Genomic DNA, 4,485 nt, shown 5'->3' on the forward strand with positions numbered 1-4,485 from the left:
GGGTCAGCGTGAAGAGCCTCGTCAGGTGAGACGACCAAGGAGACCACTGCCGCTTCCACTGGAGGCATAGGGCCCAGGCCTGCAGAGCCCGGTTCTGCCATGGACGCTAACAGTCTAGTGGGGCGATCCATCTTGCTAGTGTTCGCATCCTTCAAAGCCTCAGCAAACATCTTTATAAAGTCTTCACAGTGTGGAACAAACAGGTCATTGCTGCGCACGGAGAGGCGGCAGAGGCGGTTCGTCTGTATCATAGCCTGGGGAAGAGGTTCCACATTGAGCTTCGCCAGAGCGAGTCCTCTGACTCCCTGCCACTCTCTGTTGCAGAAAAGTCAAAAGCATGATCCTCTGGAGGCGAAAACTCATCTGTGTCCAGAGGAAGCAGAGAATCAGTGGCAGCATGAGAAACCACATCCACCTCTCTGTTCAGAGGAGAGGTAGGAGGGTCCGGCTGCGATGCAGGTAGAGAGGCATCGTCACTTTTGCCATGTTTGCCATGTTATTTCCCATAGACATTTGACGATCGGAAGTTGGATGGATACGGAAGTTACAGAGGTGGGACTTATTCTGGAGAGGTCTATAATACCAGAGAATGTCTAATAAGGGGAGAACCGCCACTCTCGGGAAACTTCCGGTTTCTGAACTGGTTGCAGTTCCTTTTCTGGTTCCACATGAGGGCGCTCACGAATAAGTGCAGAATGAATGGAGGCCTAAGGAGCTGTACCCCTCAAATCCACTTTTCTCGGGATATAATTTTTCCCCCAGAAATTCGTATGTTGCAGTCGAAAGAGGGGGCAGAGAAAATACAAACCGCTGAGTATTATATTTTTTGAGTCACTTATTTGTTCTAAAAAGCCTTTCAAATGTGTCAATGACGTCATTCATTAGCAGAAAGCTAGTGTGTTGTGGGCAACAACAACCCAACCTGTAAAAAATCGAAAGGACGTGACTACTTGTTAATTCAACTTTTGACCTATAATCCATATTGAGCTTGCAGAAACCACAATCAAATATTCAATTTATCAACGACAACCAGGTGAAAGAGACAAATTTAGCCGTCTAGCTCCATAGACCAACCATTGTTTTTGCACTTATTCGTGATCGCCCCTAGCGGAACTGCAACAGATTGCAGGTACAATGGAGTTAAAGGGACACCAGGCAACGTTTTCGTGTTAATTAATCATCTTCGTAAGTCGGTATATGGTTAAATGACTCATTACGGGGCGAATGAAGGCTCTCTCGCCCGCCCCTACTGCCTGTAGGAAGAATATCCCACTTGCAAGTTCAGTGTATCCTACCCGCCGACCGAAGCAGGATCAGTTTACAGCACAGAGGCAGGCTAACAAAACGCTAGAGATTGTTGCAAACGTGTGTATAATGGCAGAGCCGGCGAAGAAGCAGCGAAAACCCTTGACGGAAGACGCAAAGAAAAAGAAAAGAGCTTCAGACCGAGCGAGGGGGTAGTTTCGTAGTGAAAAAGCATTAGGCTTGCCTGGTGTCCCTTTAATAGGGAGTGATCCGGCTCTCCGTAAACAGGCTCTGATAATGCTTTCCCACCATAGAGTTCAACAGTCAAATCTGTATAAAAACAGTTTTAGCCCTTGCTTTAGGCTGTCGCTTAATCATGCCGGCTGGTTTTAAGTCTACCTTGGACAGTTATGATTTTATGCCTTAAAGGAATTATCCAGAGTAAAATGCACTTTAGATCAATTTACGGATGATTGGGAGTACATACGTTGAGTTGACATCCAAATCATGTCATTCGGATGTGTTTTGAGAAAGTTCGATGTTACCGTTTTTAGTCAAAACTCGTTAGCCTGGAAGTGACGCAGGTTTTTAAAAAAAAAATACAACTTCATTTCAATTTCGAAAGAAATACTGGACTATGTTTTTTTTTTTTTTTTTTAAATGGCGACGAAATTGTGAATTTCCAGAGCGTGTTACTCCAGTCCACACTCAGCAATCGACTCCTACGGACTTTCCCCTGAAGATGGCAGCAAAGATGGCAACATTTCTGGAAAGGTACTGGCTTGATGAAATTCATTCTGGACTCTCTATCCGACCACATAAAGACCTCGGGATACTTCGGTTTGGCTTTAGGGACCCTCTACTCACTACCACGTAAGTGTAATGTTGTTTGGAACTGTAGAAGAGGTATAAAAATAGCGTTTTGTAGCGGCGAAATGACATGCCCGCGTCACTTCCAGGCTAACGAGTTTTGACTAAAAACGGTAACATCGAACTTTCTCAAAACACATCCGAATGACATGATTTGGATGTCAACTCAACGTATGTACTCCCAATCATCCGTAAATTGATCTAAAGTACATTTTACTCCGGATAATTCCTTTAAAGAAGCCCTATGCAGGTCTGGTTATTCCTTCGCTGTTTCTGGGTTTTCACCTGATTTGGGCTCGCATTTTTCACGACATAGCTCCCCCTGCAGCTTCGGTAGCAAGTGACTGCTACGCTAAACCCCCACTAGCTAGCGAGCTAGCCATCAATAAACCAAGCTAAACACATAGGGCTCACAATAAAACGGTCGAGCAAACACATTGTTCAAGAGACTATCAAATCACATTACAAAAACGAAGTTCACCCATGGGTAGGCTACTTACAATTTCAACAGCAAAAAAGCCAAGTCGGAGTCCGTTTTGCAGTCTTCTTAGAAACTACAATCTGACTACATTTTCGAGTATTTCCGCCGAGTTACAGCCGGATGTGTTCGGACCGCGACCAGAAAGTTCCATATTCATTTTTTCCGCGGAGAAGCACTAGGGGGAGACAAAGCACCCACCAAACGACCCAAAAAGTGTTGTAGAACCATCACAACGACTCTCAACCTGCATAATTAAGGTCATTTTTGCTAAAATTGTTGCATAGGGCCTCTTTAATCAAGTTCCAGAATCGGAGTGGGCGGTTACTGTTGAGCTCTATTGCCCCTCATTCAATGTTCTAAACAGGATATTAGAGGAAAGGAGAGAACTGCTGCACCCTATGGGTCCAGCCAGTCATGGGTGCAGAACTGAACAGAATGCCAGTGTAGTCGTCCTGGGAGCTGCCTCCCCAGAGAGACCCCCGGTCGCAGGTGAACTTTTGTTATTATTCATATTTAATCATTTGTAAGCCTAGCACTTTGGTTCAACCTTGTTGCATAAAATGTGCTAAATAAATTGATTTGACTTGACTTATTAATGTAGGGTATTTGACATACCTTAAACTATTGATTTTAATCAATGTGCGGGCAGCCGTGACCTACTGGTTAGTGCTTCGGACTTGTAACCGGAGGGTTGCCGGTTCGAAATCCGACCAGTAGGCACGGCTGAAGTGCCCTTAAGCAAGGCACCTAACCCCTGCTCCCCGAGCGCCGCTGTTGTTGCAGGCAGCTCACTGCGCCGGGATTAGTGTGTGCTTCACCTCACTGTGTGTTCACTGTGTGCTGAGTGTGTTTCACTAATTCACGGATTGGGATAAATGCAGAGACCAAATTTCCCTCACGGGATCAAAAGAGTATATATACTTATACTATACTAATGATAATGTAGGCATAGTGTTTATGATATTGTTGTGCGTTTCTTTGAACAAAAGTGTCTGCCAAGTATGAACATTAAACACACCTAGTCAATACCTACTATAAACATTAAACACACCTAGTCAATACCTACTAAATTCCAATGTAATCATTTGAGGTGCACAGACGTCAAACAGTTACAGGGTTCCCACTCTAAGTCAAATGTAAAATTCCATGAGATTTCCCTGACAAAAATCTTGAATTTCCAAGACTTAGGCCTAGGCCTACTAATGAATGTTACATATACCGACCAATAAGTTCAGAGCAGCCGTGCAGTCATTTACTTTTCTAGAGAGGGAGATGAATGGACATTGAATAAACAAAGTTCTGGATACTCAAGCAAGCAGAAAAGCTAGTTCTGTACGGAAATATTTGTATTAATGTTTTTTGCCAAGTAAACTGTAAACTGCTACAACAAAATTCCATGATATTTCATAACTTTGTCCCAAAAATGATAAAATTCCCTGACTTTGATATTCCAGAAATTCCATGACCCTTTGGAACCCTGTGCATATTGTTCTGGGCCTATTCTTTGGACAAAAGTGTCTGCCAAGTAGGCTTTGAGCATGTAACATAACTCTAGTCAATAATTCCAATGAGGTAGCCTACACAGACATGTCAAACACTTACCCTGATCGTGAAACCAAACAACCACAGTAGGACCAAACACGGGGATAATTCACACAATTTGTTTCAAACATGATATTGATAGACCCAGAAGGCCATAACATTTTACAGATAATAACTGTATCCGTGTGCGCATATCCGTTTGTGTGTGTGTGTGTGTGTCAGTTAAAGGGGATAACGAGCTGATAAAATGCCATTGTTCAAGGCCCGTCAGCCTGCTTCTCAGAGAAAGAAAAAAAGTTTTGCTGGAAGGGCGGCATGACTAATTGAGGAGGCAGCATGACTGGCTG

The sequence above is a fragment of the Alosa pseudoharengus genome, unplaced genomic scaffold, assembly GCF_046254945.1.
Source record: "Alosa pseudoharengus isolate Yale_2024_CS ecotype anadromous, Long Island Sound unplaced genomic scaffold, YU_APseudo_1.1 YU_APseudo_1.1_scf_2, whole genome shotgun sequence".
NCBI lineage: Eukaryota > Metazoa > Chordata > Actinopteri > Clupeiformes > Clupeidae > Alosa > Alosa pseudoharengus.